Here is a 25,672-nt window from a genome sequence, read left to right on the forward strand (position 1 = left end):
GACCTCCATAAAGCAACGGTTTACGCTGACTTCAGGTGAGTCCCCAAGGTAGGTAAAGTAACACATAACATCATACCGATGGCTGATTCTGACAGCTCCCTAGAAAGAAATCAGGCCACTTAGGAGGGCCAGTCCACGGAAATGTAAAAGCACAATATCACGGAAAAACAGATAAGTATTAATGCTGTTTCCATGGACACAATTCATTAATCGCACAAGTGGTCTCTGGAAGCATTGTTTTTCTTTTTTAAATATTTAATTTATTTATTTGACAGACAGAGATCACAAGTACGCATAGTGGCAGGCAGAGAGAGAGAGGGGGAAACAGGCTGCCCGCAGAGCAGAGAGCCCGATGAGGGGCTTGATCCCAGGACCCCCGAGATCATGACCCGAGCCAAAGGCAGAGGCTTAACCCACTGAGCCACCCAGGTGCCCCTGGAAGCATTATTAATAAGAAAAGTAATAAATGTCTTAAGAATAATGCTTGACAGCTTTCAAAGGACAGTTCTATGCACTGCCTGATTTTGGCCCGATGCTCACTCTCTGGAGTAGACAGGATCTCTATAAACGAGAAAATAAGAAATGTGGAGTGGTCATAACTGGAAACTGAGCTGTGCTGGCATTCTAGTCTTGTAATTCCAAACTCTTTCTACTCTACAAGCTGTAAGCCCCCAAATAACATGCTTTCGCCTTGGCATATGTCCACACACATGCAGGTCAAAGGTTAAGCACCAAGTCACTACAAAACAAACAAACAAACAAACCCACATACTAAATACTTCTACTTAAGTTTTACTTTACAGGCTAATGAGTCTCTTAATGTATTTTGTATTAACTAGCTATGTTAGTGCACAGAAAGGTGTTGGTAAATTTGGCTCCACTAAGCGGTAGATTTCAACACCCTTAGCTGTGGATAAAGTAGTGGTTCGGAATTCAGATTTCAGGAACATGGACCTGCTACCTGGGAATGTTGGGCAAGTTGCTAATCTCTCTGCAGCTTCTTTTCCTTATCTGTAAAGTGGGGGTAATTATGGTGCTTAACTCATAAGGTTATTTGAAGATTAAGTGAAATAATATATGAAAGATGCTTAGGGACACCTGGGTGGATGATTCTGTTAAGCACCTGCCTTCCGCTCAGGTCATGATCTCAGGGGCCCAGGATCTAGCCCCCTGTCGGGCTCCCTGTTCAGTGGAGAGCCTGCTTCTCCCTCTCCCTCTGCTGCTCCCCCTACTTGGGTGCTATTTCTCTCTTTCTGTCAAATAAATAAATAAAATCTTTTAAAAAATGCTTAAAACAGTGGCTGACCCGTGGAAAGCCCTAATAGATGCTGGTGATTGGTACTTTCATCATAATCAGCACAATGACCCTGATCATTATTAATGATGGCCCAACCGGAATTTTACATTGTAGGAATATTAGCTTCACAAGTCAAATTTTAAATGGAAACTCTGCATTTGGGAGTTGTTTATTCCTGCGGGGGTCTTTTAGTAGTAAAACCCCCATACATTCATATCCACATGTTTTGTTTTAAACTGTTCAAAGCCTTTCGGAAATATTCTCTCCTTTTCTTCTCCAACAAGAGGACTGGAATCCTCTTCACGCTGGAAAGATAGGGAATCTGAGACTCAGAAACCCAGTTATTAAGCTTCGGAGTCACGATCCAGCCAGGTCTCCCGACTCGGGCAGTTACTTCAGGAAGGTACCCTTTGTTTGCTTTTTGGCTCCTAAGTCACAGGTCACGAAGCTTCCCCGGTGCTCCAAGCTCCCTTGCTAGGTCTAATGGGCCCTCCCTGGCATCAGCTTCCTTCCAGTTATTGGCGAATTCACCTGTCCTGGGGGCTCAACCCTGCAGCTTGGGCGGGACCAGGTCCCACCCAACCGCAGGCTGGAGCCTGTCTAATAAAGAGAGCCCGTGATTGGGTGAGGCGAGGGCACGTGACCCACTGTGGGCCAATGAGAGGTTGTGAATCCCAGGTCTTCGGTGGAGACATTAGAAAACCTTCCTTGTCTTTTGGTGTTGGGTTGTAGGGTGAGGTTGCTGTAGCTGTTTTGCTATAGCGACAAGGGAGTGAGAAGGGTACCCGGGGGTGGGAGTGACCATGCATAACAGCAAGGGATGAAGTCCGTAGTGGTGAACGCAGAGCAAAATTATGGAGAAAATCCCAGCTCCCGGTGATGTCCCCGCAGTGGCTGGATAAAGACGCGCTCGAGGCCCAGCACCACTCCAGACTTCCCATCTGAGAGTCAGCATTTCCCTTTTACCGTTGAAGCCTTCAAGTTGGATTTCAGTCACTTAGTTGCAATCAAGAGTTCTTTGGGATAGACTGGGGCTCCCAATACGATCTACATGGAACCCTCAAAGACAAGGAAGGATTTATTTTAGGCTGGACTAGTTGTATAATCTTGACACGGGATATATTTTCTACACGGTGCTGGCTTCCACTTCTAAAGTTCCTTTACAACTTTTATGTTATACAGCACCTATTCAAAAGTTAACAACCCATTTTATTTCCCATCAGGAAAAAAAAAAAAATGGTGGGTATGAAGTGGCTCCAGTATAAAGAAAGGGGGTGGGAAGAAAGAAAGAAGAGAGAAGTCATTACTATGTGATTTGTACTTTTAGGACCTCCTACTAAAAAATTTGGGAAAATTTAAGAAAACCCTGAACACCTTTTGTTTTATTTGAGTCTCTGACATTTGCTACCAAATTTCTGTCTTTTCCTTTCATCTCTCTTCCCTCCCACCTATCCTGGGACCCACCCCATCTCAATTCCTTTTCATTTTTCCAGATATCCAGGACATTCCCCAGGCTACACTTCAGGGATGCCCAAACTTCCATTTCATTATATCACTTCACCTCACTCCTGACATCCTGCCGTAGTTCAGACTTCCCAGCCTCCTAGTACATAATGGTTCGGAGCTGACAGTAGCTCCTTGCATCTATATCCATCCTTCTCAGGTGTGTTGAAGATGAACCCAAATGAATACCAACTGGCTGAGTCTCATGGATTCATTAAATCTCAGGATTAAAAAGAAATTAGTTCATCCAATGGTTCTAACGGGTATGCATTGATCAGCCGTGTGAAGTAACAAGCAAGGGCATATAAATAGTACCCAGTAATTTACTTAAGTCATTGAACCTTAAGACAGCACAACAAAGGTTGATAAATAGCAAACTATATTAAAATCGGAGATTTCTGTTTGTCAGAAAACAGCTGACATTCTCAGTCCCAGACTATAGAAAGAACTGCTACAAATCAATAAGAAGACTAACGGGCACTTCACAGAAGAGGATATTCAAATGACTAATGTCAAGTACACAAGCACATTACTTACTTGGAGGACACCAGTGAAAACCACCAGAAACCGGAATCATAAAAAATGGGAGCTCTTATAACAAGGCTCATGGGAATATAAATAAATATAGCCATTTGGGAAAATTACTTCACATCAACTAAGCAGTTTGATGTCTAGTAAAACTGAGCATGTACAACCTGCGACCCAACAGTTCCAGTCCTGGGCATATCATGGGACTAATAAAATAACTCTGAACATAGACCCAACTTGGGAGGGGTTGTATTCTAAAGTTTGTTTGAAAGGTTGGGGAAAAAATCCCCCAAAGGCAAAATTACGCTCGAAGTTTCCTTAAGTTGCTCATAGAAGACAATATTCAGATACAATGTCTGCCATTTAGTGTGTGCTAAACTTTACAAAACACAGTTCATTTAATTCTCATCACTCCATGACACAAGTTCTAACACTCCAATTTTACAGATGGGCTCAGAGGGGTAAAATAACTTGCCCAAGGTCACACAGCAAAATGAGGACAGTGCCAAGGTTTAAACCTGATTCCAGTCAGTCTCCACATTCTGACCCATACTGTACCACCTTTCTAGGTGGCTGCCTTCCTTAGGATAGGCAAGCCCTGTAAAGGAGGGGAAGAGAAGTTTCCTTCCATCCCAACTTCCCACACCCCTATTTCATTCATCAACCCAGATGCTAGCCTGCCTCAGGAAAGTGTTGGTTTGGATTGTCTTCTCCAGTTTCCCACTGGGAGCCTTAACCTAGACCAGGAGTCCAGAAATACAACCTACAGGCTAAATCCGGCCCATCATCTTTCTTTCTTTCTCCTTTCCTTCCTCCCTCCCTCCCTCCCTCCCTCAATGTCTCCCTCCATCTCTCCCTCCCTCCATCTCTCCCTTCTTCTCTCCCTCCCTTTTCTTCCTTCCTTCCTTCCTCCCTCCCTTCCTTCCTTTCCAAGATTTTATTTATTTATTTTAGAGAGAGAGAGAATGCAAGAGAGGGGAGGGGCAGAGGGGGTGGGACAAGCAGATTCCATGCTGAACACAGAGACAGATGCAGGGCTCGATCTCATGACCCTGAGATCATGACCTGAGCTGAAACCAAGAGTGGAGGCTTTAACAACTGAACCACCCAGGTTCCCCACCTGTTTCTTTATGGTTTTATTGAAATACAGCCAGATCCATGAGTCTACGTATAGACTATGGCTATTTTTGACATACAGTGGCAGAGTTGAGTCATTGCAACCCTATGGCCTTATGTGTATTAATTATCCGGCCCTTTACAGAAAAAGTTTACTTACTTCTGGCCTAGCCTAATCAACTATCCTTGTAGCCAAACCCCTCCAAGGACCAGGATGAGGTTGTTTTCATCATCTCTTGGTTCCAAACAACACATTTCCTGGCCACCCAGGCCCTATCCCAAAGGAGAGACATCAGAATGCTTTGAGGGTCCCCAAAGTTGCTTTCTGCTCCAACATCCCCCACCCCTCTTCCTCTGGTAGCTAATCCTGGAAGGACTTGTCTGGGAGCAAGGAAACTACAGTCATCTGTGTGAATGTGTGAACTGCATTTATGTCGAATTACCCCACAGCACAATATTGATTTTGCATCTCCTTCACAACATCCCATTAAGTTTGTTGCAAGCTTGATCTCAGCACTAAACTCTGCTCATGCATATTCCATCTTCGTAACTAGTTGCTCATGGAATATGGCCAATGGCTCACAGTTTACACAAAATCAAAGAGAACACTGGTCAGAAGTGCTGAGCTATTAGCTTGTACCCCAAATTAATTCTTGATGTGTAGCTGATGAAAGGAGACTACTACAGAGCTAATAGCCCACAAAGAATTTAAGATTTCCAAAATGAAATATCAAGAGAGAGCCATTAGTAAGTTTATGAATTGTGTAGTGATTTAAAATGTCTAAAGCCGAAGCTATCAGCTTAAATTAATCAATTTCTGTCTTGACTACAGCAGTCAGTAAAATAGCATTGGGATTTCCTAAATGCATCTGAACTTTGCAAATTTGAATTTTATACCCGAAAAAGAGGCAAATACATTTCCCTATCCTAGCAGTTCAGTTCAAGGCATAAGCTTTTAATAATAATAGCTACAGTCTTCTAAACTTTCACATTGGCCCAAGACTCTGTTTTTATATGCATTATCTCATTTAATCCTCCCCACAGCCATATAAATAGGTACTATTATTATCCCCATTTTATAATGGAGGAAGCTAATGTTCAGAGTGATTAAGTAACCTGCAAAAGTTCCCAGCATCATCTAAATAGACCTAAGTATTCATTCTTTTATGTCCCATAGTGCCTTCTACACATCTCATTAAAAGTTACGGATGCCCGTTTTCTGCTGGGAGAAATCCCATTTATGTTTCGTGAGAAATGAGGCTATTATTTATTCAAAAAGCATAGATTGCATTGCTGTGCAACACTGGACAGTGCTCTGGGTTTCACTTTGGGTCCACAACAGCCCCTCCAGGCCCAACCTCACCTTCGTTTTTCAGATGAGTAACGCGGGGGCTCAGAGAGGTTGAGTAACTTGCCCACCAACACAGAGTTAGTAAATAACAGAGCAGTAGGGACTCAACCTGGGTCTGGGCTTTCGAATGTCTGCCAAGTGCTTTGATGCGCCATCTTGATATGTCAACTGAATCAAGGTGGAGATGTTGGGCCATCGTGCATTTGATCGGGTAAGTGTGCGCTGGAGCTGGGACAGGGCCAGACAGCCCTGCTTACTACAGAGAGCAAGGAACTTAAAGTTCCCAAGAGGCAGAGAGAGAACATTGGAGGCTGGTGTGGGGAAAAGGGCAACAAGGGAAACCACCCAAGTGCAGCCAAGCTTTAGAGGGAAGAAATCCTAAAGGAGGTATGAAAGTCGTTTGCGGTGGTGTGCAAGCGCATGTGTGTGGGGGGCTGTGCACTGCGATATTCCTCCTATCAGCCCCTCCTCACACCTCATGGGGATGCTGTCAGTAGAGTTTGCCTTGCTCACTGACGGGTAAGGAGGTTCTTCTAAGGTAACTGGGTGAGGCACCAAGGTCTGGAATGTTGCAAGGCCAAGACAGAGACCACTCCCATGGACGCAAACACCCAAGTCCAAGGGACCCACTGACATCCATCTATAAATCATTTACGGGGAGCTTTATTTAGTTCCTTCTTGCCAACCACATGATTCAAATGAATGGAGTACTCTTTAGTGCTAGGCACTAAATGGGGTGGGGCGGGGAAGGACTCATCACAGGGTGTTTGAGACCACACCTCTATATCACTTACCATGAAACAGCCACTTGACCTATATTAACTCATTTGCCCTCACTGCAACCCTATGAAGGGGGCGCTATTATGATTGCCATTTTCCAGAAGAGAAATCGATGCACAGAGAAGTGACTGGGTCAAAACCACTCAGCTGCTGGTAGGCAGCACAGCTGGGACTTGAACTCAGGTAGACTGTTTTCAGAGCACATGGTCTGGACCCCTAACACTAAACCGTCCAGCACACACTGCCTGGACTATGATGAACCGAGGAGAATGGCTGCAATGGTGGGGTGCTACCCTCCGATGTCTGGTTGCTGAGTTGGCAGTGTCCGTACTCTCTCTAGTATTCTTCCTCCATGTAGAGTTAATTGGCATTGTGTGTATGGTCAGGGGCCCTTGGCTGCTGCTGGGCCCCTTTGCTGATGTGTTTGGCTTTGTCCTACAGGAAAGACACTGGGGCTGAGGTGGGACTGACATGCCAGATATCTGGTCCCCACATCCCGCTGCTCTGAGCACAGCCTACTCTGCCCAATTACATCTGAGGGCAGGCTTGTCTGTCATCGGCTCACCTGCTGCTTCAACAAGAGACAGTATTTAGCAATGCAACAAAGCAAAGCTTATCTCTGACCAGAACATGGGGACCAGGACAAAACTATCTTTGATGTATTAAATGGTTTTAAAACCTGAAACACACTTAACTCTTTGAACCTTGGGCATTGCTGTGGCTTAAAACTTCTTTTACAAGATGGAGTAAAAAACGACAGAATTTATCAAGGGAGCTCTCTAATGACACCTGTTTACTTTTTCTTCGCCACAACTAAGATCAGATCATCACCCGCAGAGTTCCAAGTGAATTTCTCACTCAGGGGGTCATCAGGTCCATGGCTCCTTTCCATGAGACAGGAAAAAGGGCTGAGAACTAAGGACCTGGTGCCATTGGGAGGAGGGAGGAAGGAAGAGGGTGCAGGGTTCTCCTATTAGAGGAACCATTAACTTTTAGAGTCATTTCCACAATAACATTAAGCCATTTACTTTGCAATTATGCAGGGGATAAACATTGATAGGGTGTTCTGTGAACACAGCTGCATGCCAACATCTGGCATCGCCTCTGGAATCCTAGAGGACACATCTGCCAGCAGAGTCGCTCCTCCGGTGAGCCCCACCCCAGGACCTTAGATGCTGGAAGGGCATCTAAGGCAGGCAGAAGCTATATGAGCCAGCGATGTCAGGAAGGGTCAGCTGCCCTGCCCAGGCAAGAAACTGTAGACTCTGTTCTGTCTTCCATGAAGAGTTGGGATCTGTGCTACCAACCACAGCAATAAATGATGAAACTGGCAAAAATGAACACCAAATGCTCTGGAGCATCTCTAATGGGCCAGGTGCTGTCCCATGCACTCTTGTGTGTGACTCTTCATGACGGTGAGGTGGGTGCTAGTATTTCTCTTGTTTTCCACGTGAGGAGGAGATGAATTAGACACTCACACCCTCACATCTGGTTAGTGGCGGAGCCAGGAACATAGTTTAGTTTGATGCTGGGTGCTGTGCTCTTAACCATCACCCCATACTGCCTCCCAATGGGTAGCAGCAAAGAGCTGTGCCAACAGGTTATTCAGAATCCTGGTGCACTCAGACCCTGGCAGTCGTATTTCTGGGCACCTCCTCCGTGTAAGGCACACCCAGCGAACGGAGATGGGAGCACGGCAATGGCACAGGCAGCGGGTGCACATGGTAATTCTCTGCCTTCATGAAGAGTATCCATATCCAGCGTCCGTTCTTCACTTGTACCGTCTCATATTTTCCCACCCACCACTCTTTCCGTCTCCTTTCCTGAAGTCATGACAAGTGATAACCGGGTGACTTATGAGGAGGGGCAATAACTATTTTAATCCATCCCATCTGTGTCTCCTCCCACCTCCGAGTCATTTTCTAGGTGTCTAGCCATATAGGTAATGATTTACATGTTTTCCTAACATGGTATTCCATGAAAAGTCTCCCTCCCACGGAGGCCCCGACCTACCCTGTGCCCGTTGCCAAGCTCTACCTATTAGTGTTTTCTTGTGATTCCCTCTAAACCTTAGGTTCACCTAGGATGCTCCCTCTTTCCTTCCCATTCTTTTTTTTTATAAAGATTTTATTTATTTATTTGACAGACAGAGATCATAGGTAGGCAGAGAGTCAGCCAGAGAGAGAGGAGGGGAAGCAGGCTCTCTGCTGAGCAGAGAGCCCGATGCGGGGCTCGATCCCAGGACCCTGGGACCATGACCTGGGCCAAAGGCAGAGGCTTTAACTCACTGAGCCACCCAGGCACCCCTCCTTCCCATTCTTTTTAGAGCTCTTCCCATGTCAATACCCAGAACATCTTCATTCCTTTTTAAAACCTGCATAGTATTCCATTTTCTGGTCATTCTATATTTATTTACCCTTCCACCTATTAATGAACATTCAGATTGTCTCTAATGGTTTGCTATTCATCAGTTGGTACTTTGCTTCCTTGTGTCTGTGTCTCAGTTGGTTAGAATTCAGGAAGGAGACGAGTTGATGGTTGTCCCCAAAATTCCAATGCTATCCATCACTGCACTCTAACAGAGCAAAGAAGAAAAACACACTCAGCAAAAGCCCCACCGTAAGAAGATCTTTCTACAGCAGGAGAGGCTGCCATGTCTATATTTTCCCAAATATTCCATTTCTCTTCACCCCAGAGAAAAAGTGACATCTTGAACTAGGCGATCTATATAGAAAGCATTTTTTAAAACTACAACTTCAAGGGGTTCATTAAGACAATAGACAATTCAACCCAGCCTTGCCTACCAACTCAAGAGAAGGCCAAGTTGGGGGTCTTTGCCTCCCTGATGCAGCCCATGAGGGGCTAAGCGATAGTCCTCTCCACTAAGACCTCCGCTTCCCCATCCCTCCCCCATCTGAACCCGAGATGCATGCCTGCAGTTGTGACAATACAGAGCTGGATTTGTCACCAAGGGATGCCGTGTGTTTCTTTTTCTATTCCTTTATAGTTGTTTTTTGGGTTTTTTTGTTTGTTTGTTTTATTTTTGGTTTCTTTTTGTTTTTGCTAAGAACAGCTGTGCCAAGCAGTCCCTCTTTAGAATGGGACTAGCCCTCGAAAATGAGAATTAGGACAATTTGGATGCTCTTTGATTAGTCCTAACATCTTTGCCTTCCCTAAACTCAGTCAGTGTATTCTCAAACTATCTCCCCCGCCTCCCCCAGCCTGCAGTTGTTGGTGTTGGTGTCTCACTCACATTCCCATGGTTGGTAACATTTCAGGGCATGTGGGTCCGATTTTCCATGACCAGCATCTGCATCTTTTGCCTAAGGGCTCTGTCTGGCTACCAGGGTCTGTTTTATTCATGCATGAGGCAGGCTGCAAGGGGTCAGTAGTTAATAAGACCACCATGCCTGCCTGGCAGCTTTCAACCCATGACTCACTCAAGCTGGTATAAATAAATATGCTAGCTCCCTTGCCACTCAGGGGCGATAAGTCTAAGTATTGCATTCTATGTTGTTTTTTTTCCCAGTACCCACCCCCCAGCAGGTTTAAGCTCATTGTGGTAACTTGCTTGATAATGTGCCATTTCCCGGCCTTCCCTTGGCGACTTCCTCCCTCCCTGCTATACTTCATTTTCCAAATGAACTGCTGGTTTTGGAATCCTTGTCTCCAGGTCTTCTTGGTACCAGAAGTTTTCTTAAGAAGCAGTATCTTAGGATGGGACTCTGGAAGTTGGAAGGTGGCAACAACGACCAGTTGCTGATGGTAAGTGAGGTGTCGTCAGTAGCATCACAAGAACTAAGACTATAGGAGGTGAATTGAGATGGGCCATGGGTGAAAAAGAATGCAATATCCAGGGGTCCCTGGGTGGCTCAGTCAGTTAAACATCTGCCTTTGGCTCAGGTCATGATCGCACGGTCCTGGGATTGAGCCCCACATAAGGCTCTCTGCTCAACGGGGAGTCTGCTTCTCCCTTTACCCTTCCCCCTTGCTCATGGTCTCTATCACTCTTTCTCTCTCAAATAAATAAATAAAATCTTTTGAAAAATGCAATATCCAGCATTGGAGAGATATGGGATTAAGGGTAATTATAAGGACTATAGGGCTGCTTGGTTGCTTAGAAGTGAAGTAGAATAGGAGCACTGAAAGAGAATGACAGGCTCCAATCACCCAGCTAGCAGCCCAAGTTATGGCTAAAAAGCCAGATAGCCCCTCTTAAAGCCTTTAAAAAGTCAGGATATGAATGTGCTGGGAGCACTTATCCTGTGGCTAAGGAATTTGGTGTAAATACCCCAGCTTCCTTTCCCCTTGGGTGGGATAACTGTAAGATGTGTGGTCCATGCTAGTTCCCAGGGTTTCTTAGGATTTGTCTTTAGTCACCCACACAGTAGTTTGATTGACAACATAGCCATAATTGGTTACTTTCCCTTGCATACATCAATTCCCTACTGCTATAGTACTGCTTCCCTACCTTCCAAGTAAACTACTTACATGTGAATCTTTGTCTCAGGATCTGCTTCTAGGGGAACCCAAACTAAGACACTCCACCCCATCCTCATCTAATGTTCTTAAAAGAGATTCTGAGGAACTATTTCTTACTAAAGTGTGAATGACTGATAGGGCCCAGAGAGGAGAGGTTAAAAGAAGAAATATCCTTAAGCAGTGATTCTGAAGCAGTAGGTTTGGACAGTAGCCTTCTACAGGTATGCTGACAAATTATGACCTAAGGGTAAAATCCATCTTTTGTAACAATTGATTGCGCTTAATATTACACATTGTCAGATAGACTTGTATGTTGAGAATGTTCTTGAAGACAGAGTAACATGGGGCACAATTTGTAGCATGTAAGAATAAAGAAGCCCAGTGTTATATGGAGACACAGAATGATCATATGTTCTTTCGAGAGGATGCAAAGATTTCTAGGTCAGGGTGGTACATTACTTTGCTCAAATAGTGACCTAGGGTGGACCAAAAACCATGTGACTAGAGGGATAACCACAGACAACTGCACATACACGGAGTCACTGTAGCAGTGACTTTGTTGTAATTATGATTGACTTGTTGAATGTGGTTGAGTCTCTTCAAGCTTCGGAGTATGTCAAAACACACATACACACACTTAAATCTTTACATTTGGTTTTCAGATTCCTGTCAGTGGGAGAAATCTGGGAAAAAGAGAGGACAGGGAAACCTTTTGGGAGACTGGAATCATACACCACCACCGCCATCCCCAGTACCACCACCAAGGCCATTTGTAGAGTGGTTTTACTCTACAAGTTTAATCTGTAAGTTGTTTTCAAACTGGGTTCTGGGAACTCTAAGGTCCCTGTGAACCTGGCAGGTTCGGCCAACAATGAAAAACTTGGTGCCAAATAAATATTTAAGCAGACTATGGTATCCAGTTACTAGTTTTATATATTGATTTAGTTAGGAGAAAAACCTCACCCACTAGAAGTACAATTTGGAAACCATAGATACGCATGATCATTCTATTCTTGTAACCACTCCCACTGACACCAGCTTGCATAGGAGAAAAATGAGGTTCATAGGAATTAAATGACTTAACCAACATTACAGACAAGACCTGAGCTGAACCCTAGTACAGAACTACATCACATCCAGCGCTCTTTCCTCTACATTCTACTACACTTGAACACTGATGATGAAACACGTGGTTTAGCAATTTATTGGCCAGTAAGTCTGTTTTGTTGAGAAGGGGTCAGAGAACAGTTTATAAAAAGTTCTCAGAACTTGGGCCATTCCAAGAAAATACCAAAACATCTCTAGTTCATTCCCTCCCTGAGTTATGTTCAACATGTGGTATTCCAGGGGTTGTTTTGATGGGACATGTTCTTGTAGCTGGTTCTATGGGTCTGCCACACCAACCAGACCCTTTGGGCAGCACTCAGAAATATCCCTGTAGCAGTCAGCTTTGCCGTAACACTGCTGTGGAAGAAAGACTTGGCGACTGATGAAAACAAGGGGGTTATTTTTCTTGCACACAAATCTGCAGGTTGGCCAGGGTGACTGCTTCAGTTGGGAGTTTGGTCTGTTCCATGTGGCTAATCCTTGGAGACCAGAGAGAAGGGACAGTGGCTCCCTAAGGTGTGCTCTTCTCATGGTGGTCACAAGAGCACAAGGGTAGCCAAACGGTGCACACTCTACTTAAAGCCGCTGTTAGAGTCATATCCATTCATCTTCTATTGGCCACAGCATGTCAATGGCCAAGCCCAAAGTCAGTGGGGCAAGAAATATACTACGTCCTAAGCCACAAGGGAGATGAATGAAAATTTGCTGACTGATACTCCGATCTACCACAATTAGCTAAAAAAGTGATTCTCATGAAGGGAGGCCAAATACCTCTTTCTGAAATCTTCTAAATCCACAAATTGATATTGCCCTATTAATAAAGTCAGTCCTATAAGCTGCCAAGAGGAGATCATCCCAAAGAGGCCTTTCCTGAGAGACCCCAGGGGAGTGTGAAATGGCAGCTCTCCAGACTAGCAATCCCCATGATGGAAATTACCTAGTTGCCACTGGGATATTTTTAAAACCCACTACTTCACTCGCAGTGATCTGCTATAAATCAAGCTTCCAAGCCTCCCTTCATAGGATGGGACCTGCAGAAAGAGAGAGGGGGTGGGTGTGGATGATTTATAAGCTCCACCTTAAAAAAATCAATTTCTAGCAATGGAAGTCTTGGCCATAATGCAGAACAGTGCAGTAACTAGAAAGAAACACTCCCAGCTTTGACAATATAAGTCTCCCCTTATGTTGGATAATATTGCTTTGTCCTGTCAACTCCTCAAAACACCCAATTCCTCTTCCTCTTCCAAATACACTCAGTTTTGCTCAGGGAACTCCCTTCCTCAAGGAACAGTGACCCATCTCCAACACAAACCCTGGGGACACGACAAATTTGTCAAGAGGTAATTCCATTCACTTTGCCCATGATTGGTTCAAGAATAGGTAAAGGAGGGCGCCTGGGTGGCTCAGTGGATTAAGCCGCTGCCTTCGGCTCAGGTCATGATCTCAGGGTCCTGGGATCGAGTCCCGCATCGGGCTCTCTGCTAGGCGGGGAGCCTGCTTCCCTCTCTCTCTCTCTCTCTGCCTGCTTCTCTGCCTACTTGTGATCTCTCTCTGTCAAATAAATAAATAAAATCTTAAAAAAAAAACAAATTAAAAAAAAAAAGAATAGGTAAAGGACCTAGAATCAACCCAGGAGACAAATTGTGCCTATGGGAAAAGTTTGCTAGAAGGATATGGGCAGGGCTTCTAGAAAAAGTTATTTCACTCCAAGGAGAAAGCCCCAGAAAGAAACTGACCTTCTGTCTTTCTCTGAACCCTGCTCTGTCTAGATAGTCTGGCTAGAGGCCTATTTCTTTCTGAAGATGGAAACAGGAAGATGGCAAAGTGAAGAGTTGAAAAGGTTGGGTATCCTGAGGATATCACCGAGCCGCTGAATCAGCCTCTCCCCTGAAGCTTGCTCTAACTTTGTCCTTACTTTTATTTTATTATTTAAAAGATTTTGTTTATTTATTTGATAGAGAGAGTGATGACAAGTAGGCAGAGAGGCAGGCAGCGAGAGAGGGAGAAGCAGGCTCCCTGATGAGCAGAGAGCCCAATGTGGGACTCCATCCCAGGACCCCGAGATCATGACCTGAGCCAAAAATAGAGGCTTAACCCACTGAGCCACCCAGGTGCCCCTTGTCCTTACTTTTAAATGAGGTAATAAAAGATCCTGGTGTGTGACTCTTGACTCACAGCTAAAGGCCTCTTCTGACATATCTATCTCAGTCACCTCCTGACAGTGCATTTGGGCAATCGCTTGACTTCTCCAGCTCCTGTTTGCATCCGTAACTATATCACAGAATCCTTGTGGAGGCTAAACGACGACCCCCACGATGTATTTGCGAACTTGCAGGATCTGGTGTCTGGCAAGTGTGCAAATGGTGCGCAGGTATGGTTTTTTGGTAACACTGAGCGAGAAAGCCTGGTTCATAATTGCCATTTCTGTACTCCCCTATGTTATTGTCCTCTGGCTATTGCAATGAAAGCTTCATAATGGGAAGGACCTGTGTCTTTGCAGGGTGGACTGATAGGTGTAAGGTCTCCCATCTTAACACTAAAGCTGGCAAAGGGTTAAAGCCCCATGGTGCAAATTAGATGGGGGATACTTTTACTCATAAGTATTATGTAATTATGTGTTCTGGGTTTTTTAAATTAAGAGAATTCTTATTCGAGCATAATTAGCATACAGTGCTATAGTAGTGTCAGGTTTATGATAAAATGATTCAACAGTTCTATCCATTTCTCAGTACTCCTCACGATTAGTCTATTCTTAATTCCCTTTATCTGTTTCACCCAACCCCTATCTACCTCCCCTCTAGCAACCATCCATCTGCTGTATTTAAGAGTCTGTGGAGTTTGGTTTTGGGGTTGTTTTTTTTTGCCTTCTTTTAAAGTTTGTTTGTTCACTTGTTTTTTTTTTTTTCTTAAATTCCACATAGTGAAATCTTATGGTATTTTCTTTTCTGATTGATTTATTTCACTTAGCATTACATACCCTCTAGGTCCATCCATGAAAAGATCACTAATCATCAGGTAAATACAAATTAAAACCACAATGAGGTCTCACTTAACACCTGTCAAAATAGCTAAAATAGAAAACACAAGAAATAACAGTGTTGGCAAGGATATGGAGAAAAAGGAACCGCCGTGCACTGTTGATGGGAACGCAAACTGGTGCAGCCACTGTAGAAGACAGTATGGAAAGTCTTCAAAAAAGTAAAAACAGAATTAACATGTGACCCAGTAATTCCATTACTGAGTATTTACCCACGGAAAATGAAAACATTAATATGAAAAGACAGATGCACCCCTCTGTTTATTGCAGGATTATTAACAATAGACAAGGTGAAGAAGCAACCCAAGCATCCACCTGTAGATGAATGGATAAAGAAGATGTGATATAAGTAGATAGATGATCGATAGATAGATAGATAATTCCACTGACATATCAATTGATGGAATATTACTCAGCCTTGAAAAAGAAAACTCATGCCATTTACAACCACATGTTCTGGTTTTGAAAATATGAAAAAAATTCAGATAAACACTATGAAAGAAGAAAAGAAAATCCACACATGATCCCATCACCTCAAGGAAAACCACAGTGAACAGTGATCTATGCTCTTCTAGAATTTTTGTGGTGGTTGCTTCTTTGAAAAGAAGAAGAAAGGAGAAAAACAGACACCCTGTGCGCTGCTTTTGAGAGTGAGCTGGTGAAGACAGTTCTGGAGGGGAACTTTGCAGTCTTTGAAAATTAAAATATTAAAATTTTTTTCAAAATGCACCAGCCCTTTGGTTCAACATTTCTGCTTCTGGGAATCCCTGTTCCAGAGGCAACACCAGGAACAGTGGATACTTAGAGCTTCCAGATGCCTGGGACTGTTCTCTGCATTTTTATGCCATCTCAGCTCATCCTCACGACCCAGAAGGGTGGTCCTACTATTATTTTTAAATAATAGCTCTGCCAAGACACAATTCACATGCCATACAATTTATCCATTTTAAAGTGTACAGTTCAATATTTTTTTAGTATATTTGCAGAGTTGTGCTATCATCATCACACTTTTAGGACATTTTCATCACCCAAAAAGAAGCCCTGTACCTATTAGGAGTCAATCCCCTTTATCTCAACCCCTCAGTCCCCTGGGAACTACCAATTTACTTTCTGTTCCTGTGGATCTGCCTATTCTGGACATTTCACATCAGTGAAATACACAATATGTTGTCCCTGGTGACCGGCCACTTTCCGCTAGCATAATGTTTTCAAGACTCATTTATGTTGCAGCATATATCAATACTTCCTGCCTTTTTAATGCCAAATAATGTTCATTGCATGGACATACCACATTTTGTTTATCCATTCCTCACTTGTTGGACATCTGGCTTGTTTCTAGCTTTTGGCTAATAGGAAGAACGCTGCTATGATCATTTGCATACACGTTTTTGTGTGGCCATGTGGTTTTGTTTATCCTGGGCCTCTACATCAAAGTAAGAGTTGTTGGGCCATTTGCTGTAATTCTCTGCATTACCTTTTCAGGAGCTGCCGAACTTTTTCCCCAAGTGGTTACACCATTTTATATTCCCACCAGTGGTATACGAGGACTCCAATTTCTTCATATCCTTGCCAGCCAACACTTGTTAATACCTGTCTTTTTGATTATAGACATCCTAGCAGGAATAAAGCAGCATCTCATTGTCATTTGTTTGCATTTCCTGGATGAATAGAGGGAGGTACCATTATTACCTTCAGTTTACACATGAAGCAACTGAGGCACAGAGAGGTTCATTAACCTACCCATGGTCACTCAGTACATGCGTGGACTCCCGTGTGTACAGCAGTATATGCAGAAGAAAGTTGGCTGCAGCTCTGTGGGTGGCAAATATTAGGAGAACCCATATGTCTACCTGCAAGGATTTACCCTGCAGAAGACCATCACGCAACTAGCAAAGACGGGGCAGATCCGTTTAGGCTGACATGGAATAGGTTCCAAGACACTGTTAGTGAAGAAGCAACTCGCAGAATCATGTGTACAACGTGAACCTAGAGACCCAGGCCTAGAGACAGATGTGACACAGGCATAGACGGGTTGCCCACAAAGCTCCTCGCAATGTCCCCTGGGAGGTAAGCTCCCAGGAGAGCAGGGACTTCTCATTTAGTGCACTGCTGTATCGCCAGCACCTAGAACCGGACGCAGCCCGTAGTAGCAGCTAAATAAAGATTTGCGGTTAAATGAACGATTCCCTTGGAGAGAGAGGGAGAGAGAGAGCAGTATATACAGACGAGCTCATGTTGTGCTCTGAAGCCCCGCATTCTTCGCATATGAATTCATATAGTAGTTGCATCATTTTTGACACACACGTTTAGAATAATCTAGAATTCTTGGGGCCTTTTGCAAGAAAAACAACAACAACAACAATACAAGGCCCCAGAGATTGGCATGGAACAGAGAAGTGGCCCCACCTTGGCTTCCCAGATGCCAAGGGGTCCCTCTCGGGCCACAGTGTCCCTTGCTTGAAGTGAGTAGGTCTCTCCCAGCCCCCCTCCCCCCCCCGCCCCAGCTGCATCATGCTCCATCGCTGGAGCTGATGACCCAGACAGGAGACCGGCCCACACCCGGTTTGCCGGGCACCCCACCCTGATCGATGAGCCACTCTTCCAGCTAACAGGAATCCAATGTCAAGATGACGGCAGTGAATCTTGTTTTCATGCCTGGGAAGATCTTAAAAATCAATAAGCATTAGAAGGACACGGCCAAGTGTTTTTCTTTTTATCGTTTTTCAATATTTGTTTAATTCGTCATCCCGGCTGAGCCCAGTGAAGGGGGCCCGGGGATTCAGGGCTCCTCGTGGAGCAGCACAGGTGTCCCCCCGGTGGCATTTTCAGCTAACGGGGCGCTGGGTGAGCTGGGAGACAATTAGGAAAGCAATCGGGGGCAGTGGCCTCCCAGAGCCAGAAAACTTAGGGTGCATAAATGACAAGGGTTGCAGGTGATGAAATTCTAACAGCGAAGATAGCAAATGGCACAGAAATGATGGTTAGCAGAGGCCAGGATGAGAGAGATGTGAGTCGGCTGTACAACAGGCTGGTCCTGGTTGATGGAGGTGACGTAAGGGATCTGCGCATACCCTCCCCGTCTGTCATGAAGAGGACCGCTCCAGGTCCCCTTTCTCATGCCAAAGTGGGGCAGGTTAGTGGGGTGTTTGACTCCCCCCACCCCATGCCCTGCCAACACACACACAACCGTTTGATCACCAAGTCCCGCGGTTCCCTCTGAAATAACCCTGTCCTGTCCATTTTCCCCATCTCCGCTCTTACTAGGTTAGTTCAAGTCACCTTCTCGCTCACCGGGGCTCGTGCAACTGCCTCCTGAGTGGTCTTCCTGTCTCGAGTCCTGTTCCCCCCAGATCTTTTTCCACCGAAAGCAGCCTGGCCCTGAGAGGTGGGTGGTCTTGAGGGTTAAAAGAATGGCTCTGGAGCCAGGCTGCCTGGGTTCTGACCTGCCTCCTCCAGACCTGTGACCTTGAGCCGCTACTTCCGGGTTCTGGGCCTCAGTTTGCCTCATCTGTGAAACAGTGGTGCCGATCGCTAGGTGCTGGGAAGCCAGTGAGGGTTAAGTGGACTACTACAGACAGAGCCCTTACAGCAGCGGCTGTGAGACCCAACAGCTCAATACGCGGTAGCCTCCTCTTTCTGAAACACACCCCCCTGCTTACACTCACATCAGGACAAAATCCAAATTTATCTACGCACCTCACGACGCCTTCTCTTCTCACCTCTTGGTAACCCCTTGATTCACATTCAACGCTCCCATTAAATGTCTTTTTGTGTGTGTGTATGTGGTTCCTCTAACAAAACAGGCTACCAAGCATTCACACACATTGCCTGTTACATTCTCCCCAAGGCACTTCCCCGTTCCCCCATCCATCCACCATTCATCTCTTGGCTCTTAGATGTTATTTTCTTTGGAGGGCTTCTCTCACTCATCAAATTCCAATTAGGTGCCCTCTTTTGTGTTCTCACGGGACCCTTACTTCCCATAGAGGCACTTGCTACCTTGTATTTTTAAATTTTTATAATGAAAGTTTTCACATGGAAAAACCCAAAGCCCAAAGAATAGTAGAAGAGTACAATGAGCTCTCATAAACTCCCAGCAACTGGTAACATTTTACCATATTTGCTCTCTCTTTGTGTGTGTAATCATTTTGTTTCCAAGTCAATTACTGACATCATGCTCTTTCAACTTGCATCTCCAAAAAAGGAAGCAAACTGAGGAGTATTCTCCCACCTAAAATACAATGCCATAATCACACTTTTAGAAATGAATCATTCTCTGATGTCGCTGAATACTTGGCCCGTAACCAAATTTCCCCAGCCCTTCCCCAATCCCCTTTTGCAGTCTTTCTGCTACATTTCATTTGAATTGCTCCTTCACTTGGGCTGTAAGCTCTGAGAGGAATGGAATGTGTTCCCTTGGTTTCCCTCTCCCCAGCACTCAGCTCATGGCAAACTCTCAGTACCTATTTATTAAAAGAAAGAACAACTTCTATGTCCCAATTCTTCCTGCAGAAAAGGGTCGTCAGCCAGTTCCAATCCCAGCACAGCTGCCCCCCACACACACATACACACTCACCCTTTGGTAATGACATAGCATCACTTCCGCGGGCCAAGTCAGAAACCAGAGGGGCATTCTAGATGCTTCTATCAGTTGACCCCCCATAACTCCCACACTGTCTCCGGTCTAACCCATTCCCCTCTCCATTCTGGAGGCCAGCGCTGTGATCTGGTCCTTCATCCTTCCTTGCCCAGTTCTGGGAGTCTTGACACTTCTGATTCTCCAGTGGTCCTGTCTTGCCTCCTCCAAGCCCTGTCCTGCCTCAGAGCTCACTTTTCCCAGGGCCCATTCATGACCCGTTGCTTCCTGGCAGAGGACCTATAAAGGCCCTGAGCATAATAAGTATTCACTAAATGACTGCTGAGTGGATAAAGAGAAATACTATCCTCTCCTTCTTCCAGTCTAAGGGTCTAAGTTAGCGGCAGCCCCATGCATCCCCGTCCTATTCCCTGGGCCTCAGACTCCAGGCCAGGCCAGGCCAGGCCCGCTCAGCGCTGCCTCCCGGACAGATCCTGGATATAGCCTCGGCACACAGCTTCCAAACAGCCGCTGGACCCGTTTGTCATTCTTCCTTCCCTAGGAAATTGTGCAAGGATGCGCAACGGTAGGCCTGAACTTATTATATTTAAAGAAAATGGTTAAAATTCTAAACAGAAAAAGTCTTTAAAAAAATCAAGATCTTTCTATTTTGAAGTCTTCTTTAGGTCAAGTACATCCTAGGGGATATAGGGTGAGACCATACAGCCCCTTCTGCCTCAATTAAGATTTTCAGGACGCAATTTTGCTTTTGTGCCCTTCTGCAAAGAAAGCTGTTCCACCGCCCGCCACTACTCCGCTGGAGGAGTTACGCTGGGGGAGGGGCAGAAGGTTCCAGCAGAGATCCCTTGGGGACACAGAGCCCATCTGACCCGGGACCCACCACCCCAGCACAAGCCCCTGCATTCCAACTGCAGCATTCAGACTAGGCAGGGACTTCAGTTTTCTACCATGTTAACATTCTGCTAAGAAGGAATTTCTTTTCAGCCCGGAACAAAAAAGGGCAGCAGTCTGAAGCTCTTAGAAGCCTGGTGGGGAAGGCCAAGGGGAGTGACTGAAGGGTCTCCACTCCCCGCTCCCCACGGTCTCTACCATCTACCTTGGGGGGAGTTCCTGAACCAGTCTGAGCTCCAGCTTCCCCTCCTTCAGCTCGACGAGGACACCGTCCTCTTCCTCATGGGGCTCCTCGTGAAAATTAAGTGCGGCATCGGAGGGGTAGCAGGGTGGAAAGGCTACCTGAATCTCAGTGCGTGCTGAAGCCATCAGGGGACACAAGCCATCAGGGGACACCTCCCAAGGGAGCTGTGACGCCGTCATGCAGGACTTGCAAATGAAACCAGTTTTCCCCTTATTGGACCATCCCCAGCCCTGAATGAAGGGCTGGATGAGGAAACAGTGGGAGCACCGAGGGGGAATTTTGGAGCGAACAACAGGTGTGCTCCCAGTCCCAGCTGCCCACTCCCCACCTCCTGGGAGTGAGCTGCATCCCTGTAGCTCGAGTATCCCTAAGTACTCTTGTCTGCATCATGCCTTAGAAGCCCAAGGTGAAGAGAGACGGACTGCCCAGCAGGAGTGAGGGGGGCCCGGAGGCTTTGGATTTTCAGGGTAAAGAGGAGTTGAGTGTTTCTGATAAGCCAGAGGTGTGCAACAAGGGACCCTGGGAGTCATGTAGATCCTCTGGAAGAGGGCCTCCAGGAGAGCGTGAACCCTTCCCCAGACAGAAGCTGACGGCACCTGGCCTGGCTGAACTGTGCCCCCCCCCGCCCAAACTCGTATGTTCAAGCCCTGACTCCCAGTACCTCAGAATGTAACTGTATTTGGAGTTAGGGCTTTAAACAAGGTGACTGGGTTAAAATGAGACCTTTAGAGTTGACCCTCATCCAATCTGACCAGCGTCTTCAGAAGAAGACAAAATTTGGGGATGCACACAGGCAAAGGGAACATGGTGTGAAAAACAAGGAGAAGACGGCCAACCCCAAGCCGAGGAGAGAGGCCTCAGAAGAAACCAAGCTTGCTGGGTGCCTGAGTGGCTCAGTCAGTTAAGCAGCTGTTTTTGGCTCAGGTCATGATCTCAGGGTTCTGGGATCAAGCCCTGCAGTAGACTCTCTGCTCAGTGGTGAGTCTCCTTCTCCCTCTCCCTCTGATTGCTTTTGCTGTCTCTAAAAAAAAAAAAAAAAAAGACACCAAGTCTGCCAATGCCTTAGTCTCTGCTCAGACACTCAGCCTGTGGTATTTGTTTTGGCAACCCCACCAAACTAGTAAGCACGGCTCAGGCTCTGGGGGTTGGAAGAAGGAGTCTTAGGCAGTCAGCTTCAAGGGATCTGGAGTTTAGAAATCCCCAAAAATGAGGAAGGAGGGTGTTCTCTGAAGTATTTATAAAATTGTGCCAAGAGATAAAGAATCAGGTGTAAACACCCACCAGGCCCAGCCAGCTAACTGCAGTGTTAACCAAGTTAAGAGCTCCCTGCTCTTCTGGGTCCTCCTCTCCCCCTCTCCTGCCCCTGCTGGGGGTCAGAATCCTCAGTGAGCCAGCTGGCAGCATAGGCGGGAAGCGGGAACCCAACCACAGACTCCCTTTCTCTGCTCCAGGCCCCAGCTGGAGGAGGGAGTCTCCACATGGAACAGCCTTTGGAGGTCTGAGCCGAGACTGCTTTGGAGCTAGAAAGGTAGTCAGAATGGGCCCGCCCTAATTTCCATCCTGGGACAAGGAAAGAAGGGGACAGCGTAGGAAAAAATTGAGGTGCGGTAATAGACAAAAGTAAAGTTGGCTTCCTGAATGCCACCCCCCGCCATGAGTCCTGTTTATTTACTATACGTCTTCCTGCCCAGGTGGAGGCTCAGCCCAGGCTCTGGCCAGGAAGGAGACAGGCTATTTGTGAAGCAATTATCATCCCTTTCCGCCACCGTCGGGCAGGTCCATCTTCATAGAGTAAGGCAAAAAGTGAACAACAGACAAACCATTTCAGACCTTCCGCACTCCCCAAGCCAGGAACATAAGCGATGTTCTGCAAAGCCAGGGACAGAATGCCACCCTCTCTATCTCATGACCCAGTCCTAGGAGGCCACTTAACTCCAAACCAGCCAGGGCTGGGCAGGCTTTAGAGTTACACAACACTCCAGAGAGAACCAAGCTCAAAGCCTGCCTCTGCCACATGACAGCGGTGTGACCCTGGGAGAGTTACTTAGCTTCCCTGAAATTGCCTCCTCAATAAAATGGAAACCATAAAAGTATCCTTCCAATAAAGTTATTATGCAGAATAAATGAGAACATGGATGCTAAACCCTTGGAACATTGCCTGGCACAGGGCAAAGGGCTCAGTACACATAGTTATCATAGCTATCATTATACATCACTGCCTCTCAAGGTGCAACCTTGGAATGACCTTGATTTATTGTACAAAACATTATGTAAGAAGCATGTGATGAAAAGCACAGACTCTAGGACCAGACTGCCTGTTTTCCATTCTCTGCCAAGCGAGAATGGAAAACACATTGTTTAAATGTTTGCTGTAATTGCTATCAATACGGTAAGATACATATAGTGATCTGCACACAAACACAGGAAGTTCAAGAAGAGCGTAATAATGACAGCGATGATTAAGGGAATAGTCATTTCCATAAATCCACACAGACCCTGAAGTTGCCTGTTACCCAGACATCCGAGGCACTGACTAAGGGTCAGACAGGCAGTGTGTGTCCCTAATCGGGAGGCTGCTGAACTTGACCTCAGTTGCTTTTGCTTATTCATTTGTTTGCCCCCAGACAGTCGCTCTCCAGCAAGCAGGGTATCTAGAAAACAGAGAACCATCCTCCTCGGCCTGGACCCTCAGCCACCGCCTCCTGGCCCTGCTCCCCACCAGCAGCTCTCAGCCTGTCTCCCGTGTTACCTGGTCTGGTTTCTTCCTCCAGGACGGGTCCCATCTTGCAGGGGAGAGGTGAGGTGCCACTGCCTTCCAGGCTCCTGAGACGGTGACATCCTGATGGGCTCCGCTGTCTTTGAGCCTAGCTCCCCATCAGTTCCCACCGACCCGGGGCCCGAGGACTGCCAGAGAAGCAGACAGGAAAGATGTGAAGCTGCTACCTCCCGCAGGAAATAATTGTCTAGCTGATTCCAGAACTGAAAAACACAAGTATAACATTGGAGAAAGGAGAGCAAAGTGCCATTCAAGGCCATTGTTACAGCCTCCTCTCTGTGTATCAGGGAAACAAAGAGACCCTGTGTGCAAGGACAATGCCGTGGCTTACCAGCCACTTCTGCGTTACTCCTGGGGACGGGAGGGTGAGAAACGAGGCCACAGTGCCCTCCCAGCCCGATGCGCCCCGAACTCCACTCATCACAACCTCCAGGCTAGCCAGCTCCGGGGGAGGAAACCTGGACTCCCAGCTCATGGGGTTCTGAATTGGGGGGACAGGATACGCCCCAGGAGGGACCAGATGGGTATCCACTAGTCTTCCAGGCATCACGAAATGAAAATGCCCGCTCTCTTCTCCCTCCCCTCTTCTCCTGCTACCTTTCAGAGACTCACCACAAGTTAGAGCTGGAAAGAATGGCCGACGTCATCGCTCCAAACACAAATGTCATCTACTCCAGCCCCTGGCTTTAGTGAGGGGCACCTGACCAGGACGAGTGCCTGACTGTGCAGCACGTTAGCAGTGGCTGCGAACCCAGGTGAATCGTTACGCGGCCGCCTCCACTGAACCACCCCCCTGCCCCCTGCCATGGACCAGGCACTCTATTATGAGCAAGCTCGCAAAATGACCTCATTTGCTCCTGCCTTCAAATTCTTGGTCTGCCACTAATTATCCGTGGATTATGAGTTCATTTTCTGACCCTTCGTTTTCCCACTTGTAAACTGGGAATATTCATGGGTCACTGTGAGAACTGAATGAGTTTAAACACGCAAAGCTCTTAGGACCATGCTTGGGCCGGACATGTCACTTGAGAAGCATGAATGGGAAATTAGATGTCCACCTGAAACTTGCTTAGGCTCATGGTGAGACGAGAGGCAGATAAGTAGAAACCCAGGATCTTAAATACAAACTTGGCCTGGCCATTGACTATGGCTTCACTTTACCCCCATAGGTCCCTGCCGGAAGCTAGGCCCTAACGAATACCCCCCAGCAGGGATAAGGCAGGTGACGTGTGGGGAGGGCCAACTGTGACATAACACGGAACAGTGAGGACAGTGGGGATTTGGAGAGCCTGTGCCTGTCTCCAGGGTGGCAGGCAGGACTCAGCTCCAGACAACTGCTGCAACGTGCAAGGTGAGAACAGCATGGCTGGGCCTATCAGTTTCTAGAGAAAAGCTAGGAATCTGGATTTTTAGGTCACATTTCCCAATTTTAAAATACTGCATTAATGAAGACGTTGTTCATGCAAAGTGAAGCCCGGATCATGCCTGATCTGGACAGAGACAGCGTGTGCAAGCCAGGGCGCACCTGTCATTTTCAGGTATTCTGTCCCCGGTTTGTCTGCAGTCTCCCAGGGAGCCGATCGGTTCACTTCAAAACGAGTCTTTGACTTAGAGCAGGTGGTGAAGGTGAAGCTGTTCACACCCGCATCTCCGTCCGTGAAATGGGGGTGAGGAGAAGGAAAAATGGGGAGATGAGGGTGCTCTCCCTAAAGGACCGCAGGCCCCTCGGCCTCCTCCTCCTCCTGCAGGTTCTCCTCTGATAAACAAGGCAGCCCAGACTTGGTGGCAGGACCCAAGGACAGACTGAGGTCTTAAGCCCCCATAATCTCCAGCAGTCACCTCAAACGAACGTCAGTAGCCTCAATGACAACATGGGCTGGCTATGCAAATTTCAACTCTGAAGCAAGCTCGCGGGCAACCAGACACCACGTCACACCCACCAGCACGGCTATAGTCAGACAGA

At 46.4% G+C, this 25,672-nt stretch overlaps 1 long non-coding RNA gene across 1 annotated transcript; it reads left to right on the forward strand.

The window, feature by feature from the left end:
- Positions 1–5,939: 5,939 nt before the first annotated feature.
- On the forward strand, positions 5,940–10,343 carry LOC123948186. The gene is made up of 3 exons (XR_006819933.1): positions 5,940–6,006; positions 7,861–7,995; positions 10,249–10,343. It is a non-coding gene; the product is annotated as an uncharacterized LOC123948186 (long non-coding RNA).
- The last annotated feature ends 15,329 nt before the right edge of the window (positions 10,344–25,672 follow it).

The sequence above is a fragment of the Meles meles genome, chromosome 8, assembly GCF_922984935.1.
Source record: "Meles meles chromosome 8, mMelMel3.1 paternal haplotype, whole genome shotgun sequence".
Classification (NCBI taxonomy): domain Eukaryota; kingdom Metazoa; phylum Chordata; class Mammalia; order Carnivora; family Mustelidae; genus Meles; species Meles meles.